Source organism: Pleurodeles waltl, chromosome 11 (assembly GCF_031143425.1).
Source record: "Pleurodeles waltl isolate 20211129_DDA chromosome 11, aPleWal1.hap1.20221129, whole genome shotgun sequence".
NCBI lineage: Eukaryota > Metazoa > Chordata > Amphibia > Caudata > Salamandridae > Pleurodeles > Pleurodeles waltl.
Genome location: NC_090450.1, coordinates 952,961,158 through 952,977,566, shown reverse-complemented (window position 1 = coordinate 952,977,566; position 16,409 = coordinate 952,961,158). Strand labels below are relative to the sequence as shown.

The window sequence follows — 16,409 nt, the reverse complement described above, 5'->3', positions numbered from 1 at the left end:
TTATCAATTTAAAATAAAGCCTTCCCATGTTAGCCTTTGGAGCTAATGCACAACAATGGGGAAAACCAAAATTGGCAGTTTTTCCCTCACCAGTGTTTATTAAACGACTTTTATAATGAACCTGCTTATCGATTACACTGCACCCTACTCTAGGGTGGGATTTAGGGGTGACATATGTAAAAATAAGGTTGTTTAAGACATTGAAAGTACTTATAATTCCAAAGTCGAATTTGAGCTAAATTTTATTTTAAAAGCAGTCAACAAGGCAGTGCTGCCTTTAAAATGACATCTGACATCACAGCAGTGAACCCATAGCTGCCCTAACTCCACTCGGGTCCCTAAACTTACATGTCCTACTATACACTAGGGACTTACAGGTAGGTTGTCAGGCCCAATTATAATTATGCCTAATTACCATACACATTTTAAACAGAGCACTGGCCCTGAGACTGGTTAGCAGAGCACAAGGTACCATCAGAGTCAGTACCCACCAGTATCAGTCAACAAATGGGGGTAATCAGGGACAAAGGGATGACTTTCTCACAGTATCAGACAACTTTTTCAGCTGTCTTCCACCAGTTCCTGGGTGTTATGCTCAGACATATATATGAGTACATCCAATTTCCTACCTTGTAACATTAAACAATATCCAAGTTTTATGGGTCGGGTAGTATACCACATGTGGTAGGTTTCATAGATGGTACCCATTGTGCATTTGCATTTCCACTTCATCAATGTGCAGGATGTCTGCACAGTAGACCTCTACTTCACCAGTGTCTGTTCAAGATTTCCTGGTGCTACCTACAGCCCGCTGGTGATACACAACAGCAGCCTTCAACAACTGATGGCAGGCACTGCATCAGTGAGGGCCTGGCTTGTGGGCAACTATACCTCAGATAGCTAAAGTTAGTTTTTTTGTTCATGTTTTTTAGGTGCCTCACGGTATCCTAGCTGTACCTGGCTATGGACATCTCTGACGAATCCCACAATGTCAGGAGAAGCCATTTCAGCGGAGCCCATGTGTGAATGAGGAGTCCTGTGGAACTTCTGAAGGCCCAGTACAGGTGCTTGGACAAGATAGGAGGGGTCTTCGTCGACTCTTCTGACAAGGTCTGCAAGATTCTGGTGCTCTATAGTTGATTACAACGTTACCCTGATGAGTAACATATGATTTATTACAGATGGCGATTGCCAGTGGCAGCACCAGGTGATTTTGGTGGCATGCATGAGCAGTGTGAAAGTGAGGAGGAAGAAGGCACTGACCTTTGGTGAGGATTCAATGAAAACTTCTTTATATGATTGTTAGACCTCAAACACTGAGATAGTGTTTCCCCAAACATTTTGGCTTTTCTACACTGTTTTGCTGATTCTCTTTGAATGCCTTTGGGGCCCCAGGCGCTTTCTCACTGTGAATAAAGTGTGAAAGCGCATGTGCCTTCCTACCTACACCAGGAATGTGGCTCTTATCAGTATGTGCACACATGCACACTGGTGTGCTCTTATGTACTTGGCCTGTCGCAACACACTTGCACCCATGTGGTGTCCTTTAACTTTTATCTAGGCTGCCCCTGCAAGCTAGTGCATGCACCAGGGCACATGTGCACATGTAGTGAAGGAATACCCATGTGTGTTTTTACTACACAGGAGAGCTGATCTGCCCACAGGTTAACATGGGGTTATGTTACAATTGATCCTGAACTGCAACAGTGGATTGCAGTGGAGCAGTCTCATGGTGTTTACTATCATTAGATTTATAAGGACAAATCCCCTTCCCATGGCACGGGCAGTTTTATCAGCAATGCTCTAGAAATGCCACTTCTGAGAAGCAACATATTAGGGGTTGGGCCCATATATTCCAGCCGGGTGGGGCCTCCTTAAAACTCATAAAACACAAATTATCCTGACTGAAATCTACAACTACCAACTTGACGTTGATGGGGAAGAAAATTAACTTTCTTGACCTGTGTATTTATTCACTTCTTATTTCATAACAGTCTATATTTTGAACACATAAACATATCCATTGAACTACAGTCCAATTATTCAAAAAACACAAAAAAATTCAGACATAGCTTCTCTCAAAATGACAAGTATCAATACTTATTCCTATAATGAGTCAACAATTTGACGCATAGGTTATCATTACTACAGATATTCATTCATTTCCCCTTGCCCTTAATGTCCATTGGGGGTTCTAAACCAGTCCTGTTGCAGTAGTCTTTTACAGTTCATATAGCGTTTTGGTTGTCTACTGCAGTGGTTCAGAACATTTTGACTTCTGTGGACCCCCCTTTAACAATACTGCAACCCGGGGACCCTCGCTTAATCATTATTGGAATCCGGGGACCCCCACTTAATCATTATTGGAATCCGGGGACCCCTCACTGAATCATTACTGAAAACTGGGGACCCAATCTGATAATATTATTTCATTTTCTAAGCAGTCGTAGACCCCCAGGGGTCCCTGGAATACAGGTTGGGAACCACTGGTCTACTGTACAACATAAATCCAAACAAACTTTGGCTATGCCAATAGGTCTCACATTTGTGAGAGTTAGAGCTACTCGTGTTGTAAATTACAATGTATTTTATTTATGTTTTTGGTTTGGAGTGTAGTAGATGATTGTGTTATGTAGTGGAATTATGCGTTTTGTTTTGGAATTGTTAGTTGTGGAATTGTGTGTGGTTCATAGTTGATTTGTGTAATGGTATTATGTGGCTAAATTGGGTGAGATCTGCAGAGAATAGATAGGAAAACAGATAGTGATAGTTTGTGTATGAATTGGTGAATGATTGTAAGATGCAGCAGTAGAACGTGTTTGTGAAAGAGTGAAAAAAGAGTAGGGTATGCAACAGACATATAAAGTAATAGTGTTTGTGCACGTGCAACTTTAAGAAAAGGAGTATAATGTGTGTTGTAATGATAACTTTGAATATTTATAGTAATGAAATTGTGTTTGAAGTTTTGATTTAAAATTTTTGAGAGAGGTAGGAACAGTGTGTGAGAGCGTGAGAGAGTATGAGAGAGAGGGACTGTTTGGTTTTGTTAATTAAATTGTATTAACTTATAAAGTTAGTGTGGTTGTGGGCAACTTTTTGCTACTTGTTTTCAATTATGATTGAGAGAAAAAATAAGAAATGGTATGTGTATGTTGTTGAGGGTGAGACAGTAAGCAATATATTTTTTGTATGATAGAGTTTTTAAATGAGAAAGCAAATAAATATTTGTGCTAAATTAATTAATACAGAGAGTACAGACAGGGAGGGCTGCTTCAGGGAGTGGAGAGAAGAGAGAGGAGAGAGGAGAGGAGGCTACTGCATGTAGAGGAGGGGTTATTCTGAAAAGAGAAGAGAGCAGTGTGGGGGTCCTGCAGAATGGAGAGTGTAGCTGGGACAGTGGGTGAAGAGACGACGCCTTCAAATAGCGGGGTGGGGAGGGGAGCTGCTGCTGTGGGAGACATGGCTGCCTTGGGAAGCAGAGACCATGACTTAAGCAAATCAGAGAAGCTCTGCGAAATCCGTCAATATTTCAATCACAGCTGTAAAAATGGAATCATCATTTGTACTTAATGTTTGTCTGCCAACTATTAAAAGGGAAAGGAAGCCAATTGTAATATGCAGATTCCCATGGAACAATGAAACATATTTATTATACTAAAATTTCTCTTAAAACAACTAAACTACAGGCCTGCCGGTAACGGCAACTCTTACGCATGTGTCCTTTTACTCAGGAAAGGGTTTCCCATTTCTCAAGCTGATATATTGGTCCATGGTGAGCTGTACATTACAGTTAGCCGCGTTGTCCTTTTAGTAAACCATACAAAGGGAGGTTGTCTACTTACAGCTGCGGTTGGAGTGACCCCTGACCTGTTTTTTGGTCTTGAGCCTGCTCCCCCACGCGTGCAGCACCACCTAGCTGTGCCCGTGTCCCTAACCCCCGCCCACGCTGCTGTTGCGTGTTCCAGGCCCTCCACCACCCGCAGGCTCCCGCCTGCGCCTCATCCCTGGTGTCTAGCGGTAAGCGTTCCTAGTGTTGTTCCTTGGTTCTGTAATTTTTGCTGTATTTTCTTTTATTTGCTATATTTTCTTTTATTGTGCCTTAAATTCCATTTGTGTGCCACTTTCTGCCCCATTGTGATCTCTGCCCCTTCGCTGCGTTTCTCGACTCCCTCGAGCCGTTCTACTTCCTGCCGCTGCGTCCCTGCGGCCCGCCACCCTCGCGCCCCCATTCGCTTTCCCCTCCCGCATCCCAGCTGCTCCTCCCTCCCTCCTCCACTTTTAATGGTGGTCGATGTGCTGGCAAGACCTTCTGCGCCCGTCCGCGCCTGGACTGTGCCCAGCGTCAGTCCCCATGGCCCGCGGGGACCCCGCTCCACCAGACGCTGTTTCACTGCCAGTGACCTCCACGCCCTCAATCCAGGACACTCCTTCACGAAAGGACCCTTCTCCTGCCAAGCCTGCCACTTCACCTGCACCCCAATGCACAGCGACAGAGCTGCCAACAACCACCTCAGCTGCATTCTACTCAACACCTGCTCCGTTCACAAACATGCAATCGAACTCTGGGACCTACTGACCTCCACATCACCAGACATCGCCTTCCTCACCGAAACCTGGACAAACTCTGCCTCGGAACCCGACTTAGCCATAGCCATCCCTGAAGGCTACAAAATCACCAGAAGAGAGTGCACCAACAAACCAGGAGGAGGAATCGCCATAGTCCACAAAAGCTCCATCAAAGTCTCGACTAGCACCCACAACACCCTCAACCCCGCCGAGCACCTCCACTTCAACATTCACGTCAATGCCAGCACCACCCTCAAAGGAACTCTGATCTACAGACCCCCGGGTCCCCGACCTCAATTCTGCGACGCCATCGCTGACCTCATCAGCACCCAGGCCCTCACCTTAACTGACTACATCCTCCTCCACCTAGAAAACAACAACAACATCAACACCAGTAACCTGCTGGAAAACCTCGCCAACCTCAGCCTCCAACAACTCGTCACATCGCCCACTCACACCTCAGGCCACACTCTCAACCCCATCTTCTCAGCCAGCCGCTATGTCTACTTCAGCCACACCACCAAACTCAGATGGACAGACCATCGCTGCATCCACTTCTCCTACCAGAAACCAGTCACTCACCACCACCACGCACAACCCCCCAGCGCAACTGGCACAAAATCTCAACAGAACAGCTGATCTCCACCCTTGCCCAGGCCCCACCCCTTGGGACCCCGGACCCCAACACAGCCACCAACAACCTGCCTCGATGGATAGAAGACTGATAGAAGACTGCGCAAACACCCTTGCAAACACCCTTGCGCCGCTCAAACACCCTCCACAGCACCAAGGCCAGCTGTTTCACCCCAGACTTACAGGACTCCAAACGGAACTGCTGCAGAATGGAGAAAACCTGGAGCCTTGAACCTACCCAATCCAACCACATCGCACTCAAGACTACAATCCGCAAGCATCACCAGATGATCCGCACCACCAAAAGGGCCCACTTCAAAAACCGCATAGACACCAACGCCCACAACAATAAAGAGCTCTTTGGCATTATCAAGGAGCTCTCCAACCCAAGGCCCTGCTCCAATGAACCACCTCCATCACAGGAGTTCTGCAACTCCCTCGCTACCCATTTCTGTCGAAAGATAGAAGAAATCCACAACAGCTTTAACCCCCAGACCCACCAGGAGACTACAGACACCCATGAACCCAACGTCCCAAGCATCACCAACCTCCTTCACACCTGGACCCTCATCAACAAAGAAGACACCGCCAACGCCATGGCCTCCATCCACTCCAGCTCCCCATCAGACCCCTGCCCACACCATATCTTCAATAAAGCAAGCAACATCCTCGCTCCCCACCTCTGCGACATCATCAACAGCTCCTTCGAGCATGCCACCTTCCCGGAAAGCTGCAAATACGCAGAAGTCAACGCCCTGCTGAAGAAACCCAAGGCGTACCCAGATGACCCCAAGAACTACCGGCCGATCTCCCTCCTCCCCTTCCCAGGCAAGGTCATCGAAAAAATTGTGAACGGCCAACTATCCCTCTTCCTGGAAGACAGCAAGGCACTCACCACCTCCCAATCCAGATTTCGCAAAAACCACAGCACCGAGACCGCACTCATCGCTGCCACAGATGACATCAGGACCGTACTCGACGAAGGCGAAACCGCGGCACTCATCCTCCTGGACCTTTCCGCAGCCTTCGACACCGTTTGTCATCACACCCTCCGCACACGCCTCCACAACTTCGGAATCTGCGACAAGGCTCTCGACTGGATCTCGTAATTTCTCACCGGCAGAACACAGAGAATCCGCCTTCCACCGTTCTTGTCCGAAGCCTCCAATATCATCTGTGGCATCCCCCAAGGATTCTACCCACCACATCAACATAGTATCCTACATGGACGACACCCAGCTGATCCTCTCCCTCACGAAAGACCCTACAACTGCCAAAACCAACCTACACAATGGACTTCACGCCATCGCCAGCTGGATGGATTCAAGCCGCCTCAAGTTAAACACAAATAAAACAGAGATCCTCATCTTCGGCACCGACCCCCCAGCATGGAACGACTCCTGGTGGCCCACCTCCCTAGGAACCGCACCCTCGCCCACCACCCACGCACGCAACCTTGGATTCATCCTGGACTCTACACTCAGCATGACTCAGCAGGTCAACGCAATCTCCTCCTCCTGCTACACCACTCTTTGCATGCTCCGCAAGATCTTCAAGTGGATTCCCGTCGAAACCAGGAAAACGGTCACCCACACCCTGGTCAGCAGTCGTTTGGACTAAGAAACGATCTATATGCTGGAACAACGGCCAAACTCCAGACGAAGCTGCAACAAATCCAGAAAGCATCCGCCAGCCTCATTCTGGACGTCCCATGCCGCAACCACATCTCACCCCACCTCAGAGACCTACACTGGCTACCCGTATCGAAAAGGATCACCTTCAAACTCCTCACCCGCGCACACACAGCCCTCCAGAACACAGGCCCAGCCTACTTCAATGACAGACTCACCTTCCACACTCCCACCCGCCATCTTCCCTCCGCCAGCCTCGTCCTCGTCTCCATTCCCCGCATCCGCCGCACCACTGCCGGAGGAAGATCCTTTTCTCACCTCACGCCAAGACCTGGAACTCCCTACAGCTCCACCTACGCCAGACCCAGGACCTACTGACATTCAGGAAACGCCTCAAGACATGGATCTTCTAAAAGTGGCTCCCCCCCCCCAGCGCCTTGAGACCCTAACGGGTGAGTAGTGCGCTCTATAAATCTCATGATTGATTGAATCTCATGACTGATTGATTAAAGTACTGGCGACTTCTGCACAAAGCTTTTATGTTTTCCAAATGGAATTATTTTAATGTTCCTAAACAGTGGGCAGAAGTAACTAACTATATCCAGAACTATCAGCCCTGCAAAAAATAATTATTTTTACATCACAAACTGAACATCAATATTATTTAGTTTTAGTAAACGTTATATTTGCTTTGGCATTAAAAAGTGTTACCTCGTTAATAAGTAAAGTGACTCAATTAGTCTCAACAGTACCAGCCCTTTGTTTTTACAACACGTTCACAGTAAGGATTATTGGTTGCTTTACATTACGTTTGGCTGTGTTGCACTTTTAGTTGTCTGCAGCTAAAATGTATTCGAATAAATACACATGTTGGTCAGATGCTTGTGAAGGTCAAAGAACAATTTACAATGGCAACCATATGGAGTTAACCAAAGTTAAGATGATCTGCAATCTTGCTTTTCATCGTTTCCCAGTTAAATTACATTAATTAGTGGACCATATGCCTAAACAGACTACCAACAAGACACACCCTTTGATTGTTACATCTCTTCTCAGGAGGGGGTCGTTCCATCTTGAAGCACCCTGCTCTGAATGCCAAAGAGGTGCGAACAATCTACTTTAAAGTAAGGTGAGAATAAATCCCAACGTATTTTTCTGCCACATAAACTTAATGCTGACCGTGTTAAAAATAGAAAGAGCTAGAATGGCTGGGTCAAAGGTAAATCATTTTCAAATAGGGAAACATGTTTTTTTAAAAACTGAAATATGTAACTAGGAAATTCCTAAATATAATGGGCTAGAGTCTATCTTATGGGAAATATGTTTTCTGAAGGACTATTGGGGTTGGCACATAATAAGTTCCACTGTACATCTAAAAAATGAAACAGTAATATTGGGCCCTAAACTAACAGAGTTCCAGCCATTTAGACACAAAAACGTAGTATCTACTCCTTTTGCTAACCCAACGTGTAACAAAATGTAAACACTTAAATGTGAAATCATTTATTAAAAGGAAGAGATATAACGTTCCTACCCCTGAAAGGCAGGAAGGGCTGGGACACTGTCAGTAAACCGCAAGTCACTGCCACAGTGATTCTTTGGTACAAATCACTTACTATGTCCCAACTCTATCAGCCCTTCATAAACACCTTGCTTGTTTCTTCATGGACTCTACAACAAGATTTGTCACATTTAGTCAGTTATAAAATGGCTTTCTTGTTAAAGTGCTCTTCCCTAATTAATAAGTAAGGAGATGCAGGCTCTTTCTCAAGGGCAGTACTTGGGCACAGTTATTCAAAGCACATTTTGGGTTGGAAGATGGAAATGTATGCCCACAAGTGGGATAGAAAATAAAAAGTAAAACAGTTGACAAAAGCTTCTGGCTCAAAGCGCCGCCTTGAGCTTGCAGAGACAGACAAAAGGAACAAGCATTTGCAATGCAAGAACAGAAAATGCACGAGGGAGAGTAAGGAATGGAATAAACAAAGTCACACGTGAGTGCAGATGAAAATAAGTAATAGACTAGAGCCCGGTTAACAGAAACAGACTGGATCCACTGAAACATCCAGCACTCTGGTCAAATGCCATTAGCTTAAGAAAAAAGTAATCCCTAAGCACATGCTACATAGGCACAAGTGGAAGGGCACAAGTACTAGGGCCATGCTCCAGGGAAGTGTACAACTGTGGAAAAGGTGGGACAAAGAGCAAGGATTCACCACTAGCAAGCAAGGATTTTTTAAGGACACTGAAACAAACCACTGTAAAAGCAGAGACCCCACAAAGAAGTATAGAAGTATATACTAAAGTATATACAAGAGATCTCGAATACTCGACCTAAAAAAGAGGTCCCGAAGTAAACCCGTTGATGTGTTTCAGACCTCTTATTTCTTTTGGGTTCTCATCAGGACCCTGACTGGTTCAAATTCTGTGAAATGATGAAGAATATAAAATAACATCAAATATTACACCTTTCCTTCAATTCCTCTATAGATTCAATAGCTCTTCCCCTACTTTGGCTTAAGTAAATTACCTTGGTCTTTTTGGGAATGTGCACTTGCGACTTGCTTTGCCAGTTATTTCTTTCTTTCAAATGCAACTTCTTTCTGGCCTCCCTTTGAATTCACATACTTCAAAGACCATACATTATTATGAGTCTGAGTTATGGCTTTGCCACACTTAACAGAAAATAAATAGTCTTCTTGGAATTGCTATTGACATGCTTAAAAAGACTTTATTAAAATCAGGTTCTTGTTATGACCTTGTTGCTACTAAAGCATTCAATACTTTTTTCTACTTGCTGTTTTTTTACTTTCTATTTCCGCAAGACAGGCTTGGACTTGCAGCTCACAAAGTTGAAAGACTCTGAACGAGTTAAACCCTTGGAAAATGTTCCTAGATGTAATCCGTTTCTTCATTTGGAAACGAAACACTAAAGCGAATACAGATCTTTCTGTTTAAAAAGCCATCTGTCTGTGGAACTCTTCACTTCTATACAATTAAAGCGACTTGAGCAACGCATATGTAAAGGTTAGCATTCATGGCCGCAGGGGTCAAAAAGCATCGTAAATCATTTTATGTCATCTCTGTTTATTTTGTAGCAAAGTGAAAGCTTCAAACTTACTTGTTCAAATCCCTTTGGGGTTTGTCCTCTCTCCAGTTATTGCTCTCCAGATTCCAGCGTTTCTCTGTGGAAGTTTTTTATTCAGACATGAGTAGCAGATAACCCATCACTTTGCACTACTGCATGCTGGGAAAATTCGTGCATATTTTTCACTTGTAGGTACAAGAACTATTAGACCAATCTTGATTGTCATTATGACTTTCAAACATTCTTGGATGTCGTGTGTGATGAATCACTCATCACATTGGCCCTTTGCTTGCTGGAGATTGTAGTTCACATACAACATCCTGCAATCAAAGGCAAACTGGTGCGTTTTAAGTTATCTGGTGCACTTCCCTGCACCTAAGCTGGATAAAAATTGCCAGGCTCCGCCATTGCATAGTGATGATTTTGAATCTCCTCCTCTGCTCCAAAATTGCAATTGTAGTCCATAGTTATGACCTACAGTCTTAGGAGTGGGCATTTCTGTGTTCTAGAAACTCATGTGGTGCCTTGTGATTTAAGCTCCATTTCCCTGGAGGCTGGGGAAAAAGGTACCCAGAACCACAGACCTATCGAGTTGAGGGTCTGGCTGGATAGATTGGAGGAAGAGGTTTTGACACTTGGCATCTAAGAGCCAGATCATGGCCCCACTAAAGATAATATTCTCCATTCCATGGCCCCATGGCAGACAGGACTGAAATATATGGGAGACATCTGAGGTTCAAAGCAGAACCCTTTGAACCACCCACAACTTCAAAGGCACCCTACAGTATATAAACCTGTACCACACTTCAGCAGTTTAAAGCTTCACTTGCAGGAACATGGGATGGAGGCACTGGACTGCTTGGTGCACACTGCCAGAGGACTCTGCTTTGCACAAGGAGTATTTACTGCCCCCAGGAAGGGACTGCTTACCCTTATGACATTGTGGTTGGCCTGGGCAAACTGGTCACTGCAGTGTGGCACTCTGAAGTGTGCTCTCCAAGTGTACAACCGCGTGCCCCTTGTTTTCTCATGGAGGTCTCAGGTACATCAAAGACCTACCATGAGGGACCTACACCTTCTACCGGTGTCATCTTGAGAGCAGTGCCCTCATAAGTACTTGCATTGTCAGCTGGACTTCCTCGGGCAGCAGCAATGCAAGTGCTGAAGCAAGTATACTATCTGGAGTCCAGTTTTTGCCTTGGGTGGTGCCATCGAAGCACTGCCCGCATTTCAAAAAGTGTGGCCCTTCATCGTAGGGTCATGACACACATAAGCAGCTGGTTTCTTGTGAGTGGATTCACCAGTTCAGAACCCTATGTAGCCCACCTTTGACTAGTGTGTTGCATTTTTCTCATGCAACTCCCAACTGCATGCTTATTGTGTGCAGTGTCCATGTCATAGGTGACAGCCCTCGGAGGTGTGGGCATCCTGGGAGCAGTGCCGTATCCTATCTCACGCAGCCCCACTGAACTTGCATCTTTTGTGTGTGTAGCTGGATCATCCGATGCGACTCAAGTCATCGCACACCAGACTTTGTGCCTCATTCCAAGGAGGCACGGAATTGGAATCCTTCATGTGCATGCTCAAGGATTGTGTGGTGCGACTCAGGTCATCGCGCATCAGACATTGTGCCTCATTCCAGGGAGGTATGACATTGAGCGCTTTCTGTTGGCAATCAAGATTATCTAGTGTGAATAAAGTCATCACACACCCGAGTTTGGGCTACATGTACAAAGATTTTGTTTTGCGACTCGCAAACTGCGAATCTTAGCGACTCGCAATTTCCGAGTCGCAAAACCGGATGTACAACAGTGTAAATGACACTGTCTGTGATTGGCAATGGGGTCGCAAATGACCTACCTCAAAAAAATTCATGAGGTATGTTGCAATTTGCGACCCCATTGGGAATGGTGGCACTCACAATGATGGTGGACTGCTGGGGTCAGCAGCCCACCATGTCTGTGACTGCTTTTAAATAAAGCAGTATTTTTTTTAAAAAATGCAGCCAGTTTTCCTTAGGGGAAAATGGAATGCATTTCAAAAACCAAAATGAAAAGTGTTCTTTTAATTTTTTCAGAGCAGGTAGTGGTCCGCGGGCCACTGCCTGCTCTGAAAAAATGTTTTTGCATGCATTCACAAATGCATTCCCATTCCTTTTGCGAATGAGTTAGCACCAACTTGAAATTGGTGCTAACTGCGATTGTTTTGCGACGGCGTTCACAGTCACAAAACAATCATACATACCATTTAGATTTGGTATTAGGAAGGGACGCCCTTGACACGCCCCTTCCTAATACCAAATCTCAAAACCCAAACTGTGATTCCGTAACAAGTTACTGAATCACAGTTTGGGCTTTGTACATCCCAAAAAGCATTCTTCTAATCGCAAACAGGCCGATTCTGCGAATTGGCCCCTTTGCGACTAGAAAATGCTTTGTACATCTGGCCCTTTGTGCCTCATTCCAGGAAGGTACGACATTGAACATGTTATGTTTGCGATCACAAGTGTCTGGTGCGACTCAAGTCATCATGTAAAAGATTGTTCTGCCTCATTCCTGGGAGGTACCGGAGTGGAATCCTTTCCGTCTGTTCAACCGGATTGTCTGGTACAGCTCAAGTCATCGCGCACCAGATATTGTGCCTCATTCCAGGGAGGTATGACACTGAGCACGTTGTAAGTGCAATCGGAATCTGTCTGGTGCGACTCAAGTCACCGTGCTTCAGACGTTGTGCCGCATTTCAGGGAGGTACAGCATTTAGCACTTTGTGTTTGTGATCGGAATCGTCCAGTGAGACTCAAGTCATCATGCCCCAGACACTGCGCCTCTTCCCAGGGTGGTGTGGGATTTGGTAACTATTCTGTATTAGAGCCCCTGGCTCAGCTGGGCTCCACTGTGACCAGTGTGTGTCCCCCAATGACCCACCCCCTGTGCTTTGCAGACCTGGGCCTGCACCGGAAGACACGGTGAAGAGACCTCTGAGTAAACTTCCCAAGTGGTGGCTAAACATCCCTTTGTTGAGTATTATCTGCTCCCTTAGAATCTCCTCCTTTCCCCCCATTTCATCCCTGAGTGCCTGAGCAAGTATGACTCTAGCCGTGGGCCAACTAGCACCAGGTGAAAGGTGTTTCCATCTACTGCTATTGGGAGGTGAGGTAGTAGGGCCAGTTGGAGGCTGGAGGAGGGATTTGGGGCCCAAGGGGAGGGGGGTGTCTGTGAGCACAGTGACAGCTAACCTGCCGGATATCAGTGCACCGCATTAGGGTGCTGAGAGTGAGTGTATGCAACTGCGTAATCTACAATCTGTCTGATATCTGTGGCACTGCTTGGTGGTGCGGAATGAGGTGTGGGAGCGATTGCAGGTGATTGTTATAACGCACAACGGTGTTGCCAGACAGTTTAATTCTTGCCAGAAGACTTGACTTTATGTACATATTGCTGCTATCGTTGTGAACTGGGGTGCACCCTTAGGACTGTGTATAATTGTATTAGGGTAATCGCTAGGGTGAGTTTCATACTGACAATGTTTGGCACCTCATGTGGGTGCTGGGAGGAAAGGTATTAGTTTTCTCATGTGTGCATACTGCAAACACAGTTGGGCCTAGTACTGCTAGGGCTGTTTCAAATGGTGAATCCTGCCCAGAGTTACATTTATTCATGCTGTGTTAATTAATGTGTGTGTTGAATACAAAACTAACTTACAAGCACCTGTGTGAAGTTTCTTTTGTGAAGCTCAGCATAATTGTTGTGTAGTATTGCTGTGCCATTGCTTTACACATTGTCCCTGTGATAAGCCTGGCTTCACTGTGCTACGCTACCCAAGAGTGAACGCAGGTTAAACAGTGAGTATAATCTGACCGGAGTGGTGAGTTCTGCCTTGCTAGGGCCCAGCTTCAGCCAACCGGGATGCACCGCCTTCAACAATGATGGTAAGTGACTGCAATGTATGCATCATTTGGTGATCAGTGAGTTGGACATATCAACTTTATCAATGGACATTCAATGACTTAACTCCAGACCAACAGAATTTTTATATTGAAAAACATTCTTTCTTAATTTATTTCTAGAACCACAAGATTCATTTAGCAGGTAAGTACATTAAATGAAAGGTACTTCGCATAGCTATAATCAGGACTTTGAATGGAATCAACAATGTACACAGTTTTTCTTAAAATGGCAAAAAGCTATTTTAAAAGTGGGCACTGCAATTTTCAACAGTTCCTGGGGGAAGAAAGTACAGTACAGTTTTGGAGGTAAGTAATCGACTTACAGGTTCAGTCTCCATGGCATAGGTAGCCCACAGTTGGGATTCAAGAAAATCCCAAACACCCAGCACCAGCAACACAGGACTGGTTAGGTGCAGATGTCAAACAGGAGCCAAAATAATGTGGGCATCTATGGAGACAGGGCGTAATCCAGTCTGCTTGCAGGTAAGTACCCGCGTTGTCAGAGGGCAGACCAGGGGTGTTTAGAAGAGCACTGGGGAGGCCCCAAGTAGGCACCAAACACGCACCCTCAGTGGTACGGGGGCGGTCGGGTGCAGGGTGCCAACAGGGCATCAGGTTCCCAATAGAACTCTATTGGGGGCCCCAGGGGTCACTTAGGCGCTTCAGACAAGGCACAGGGGGGCTTCTCGGGCAAGCCACTGACTGGACAGGGAGGAGGGCCACCTCCTGGTCACTGCTGCACTGGTGGTGAGTTTCTCTTCTGTCTGGGGGCTGGGGGTGCAGTGCTTCTCCAGGTGTCGGATATCTTCGTCCCGGACAGTCACGGTCAGGGGGTCCTCGGGATTCCCTCTGCAGGCGTTGTCGTGGAGGAGCGGAGAGGTCAGCCCAGGGTGGATACTTGGTTGGAATCATCTTGGGGACCACTCTGGATAGTTAGGCCACCTGGACACGGGTCGTGGGCGTCGGGTGCAGAGTAGGTTTGGACTCACGCTTCTGGAGTGAGATGGGAGTCCCTTGGAAGGAGTTTCCTCTTCTTCTTTTTGGACAGGTCCACGGGAGTTTCTTGGTCCTCAGTGATGCAGGCAGTCCTCTGGAGGCTTTTCAGGGGTTGCTTGTCCTGTAGAACGCAATGCTTTTCTTTTGCAGGGTCTTTGAAGAAGGAGACGGGCCGGTAGGGCTGGGGCCGAGTCAGTTGTTGTCTCCTTTTCTTCTCTGCGGGGCTTTCAGCTCAGCAGTCCTTCTTCTTTTCTTGAGGCCGTCAGGAATCTGAATCTCTGGGTTCAGGGAGCCCATAAATACCAGATTTAGGGGCGTTTTTAGGGATAGGGGGCAGTAGCCAAGGGCTACTGTCCCTGAGGGTGGCTACATCCTCCCTGTGCCCACTCCCTTTGGGGAGGGGGGCACATTCCTATCCTTATTGGTCCTAATCCTCCAAAGCAAGAGGGAGGATTTCTCGAGGAGGGGGTCACTTCAGCTCTGGACACCTTAGGTGTGGTCCTGGCTGAGGAGTGATTCCTCCTTGTTTTTCCTAATTATCTCTCTGGACTTGCTGCCAAAAGTGGGGGATTGTCTGAAGGACGAGTATCTCCACTAGCTGGAGTGCCCTGGGGCACTGTAACACGAAGCTCACCGCCAGGTGTTACAGTGCCTGCAGGGGGAGGTGTGAAGCACCTCCACCCAGGGCAGGCTTTGTTTCTGACCACAGAGTGCACAAAGGCACTCACCCCATGTGGGCAGAAACTCGTCTGAAAGTGACAGGCTGACAGGCTGGCACATATGTTATGTTATGTTATGTTATTTTTATTTGTACCGTGCACAGCTGCCCCAGCAAAGGGGCGTCCCGGCGCTTTGAGAAGGTAAACACAACACAGCACTAAAAGCGGGCAAAAGAAGACGAAACACAACAGATAAGCTTAGACAAATAAAAAGGTCTTAATAGCCCGCCTAAACTGAAGGAGCTCATCAATGGCCCGGATTTGTGGAGGAAGAGAATTCCACCAACTCGCTGCCAGGACTCGAAAAGAGCGGCCCCCAATTCTGCTCAGCTTAAAGCGCGGAACCACTGCTAAGTTCTGGCCTAACGATCTAAGAGTGCAAGAGGGAACATAAGGAATCAGCAATTTCTCCATGATTTGCGGGGAAGTACCCTTTAAGATTTTAAATGCAAAACAGAGAACCTTAAATCTAATCCTCTGCTGCACAGGGAGCCAGTGGAGAGAGCGCAGAGTATTGGACACCGAACATCGCCTGGGGAGACCAGTCACCAGTCGGGCCGCAGCGTTTTGAATACTGGTACTCATACTGGTCAATCTTACACTAGCAGTTGGGCTAACATACAGGGGACATCTCTAAGATGCCCTCTGTGTGCATTTTTCTATAAATCCCACACTGGCATCACTGTGAGTTTATTGTGCTGAGAAGTTTGATACCAAACTTCCCAGTATTCAGTGAAGCCATTATGGTGCTGTGGAGTTCGTAATGACAAACTCCCAGATCATTTAATATGGCTAAACTGCACTTACAATGTTTAACAATGGACTTAGAC

At 46.4% G+C, this 16,409-nt stretch overlaps 1 protein-coding gene and 1 long non-coding RNA gene across 5 annotated transcripts in view; one reads left to right on the top strand and one right to left on the bottom strand.

Moving 5' to 3' along the window:
* The window catches only part of LOC138266405 (solute carrier family 2, facilitated glucose transporter member 9-like), a 473,687-nt gene that overhangs the window by 239,144 nt on the left and 218,134 nt on the right, over nucleotides 1-16,409 (bottom strand). The window contains exon 1 of one of the 4 annotated variants that reach the window (XM_069215177.1): nucleotides 9,952-10,036. The exons of the other annotated variants lie outside the window; for them this stretch is intronic. The gene's annotated coding sequence lies outside the window, so the exon portion shown is untranslated. Of the gene's footprint in view, nucleotides 1-9,951; nucleotides 10,037-16,409 lie in introns of those variants that run through there. 4 annotated transcript variants of the gene reach the window in all.
* The window catches only part of LOC138266408 (uncharacterized), a 205,250-nt gene that overhangs the window by 32,989 nt on the left and 155,852 nt on the right, over nucleotides 1-16,409 (top strand). Inside the window, exon 2 of the long non-coding RNA XR_011199508.1 lies at nucleotides 933-1,110. This is a non-coding gene — a long non-coding RNA (uncharacterized lncRNA). The remainder of the gene's footprint in view (nucleotides 1-932; nucleotides 1,111-16,409) is intronic.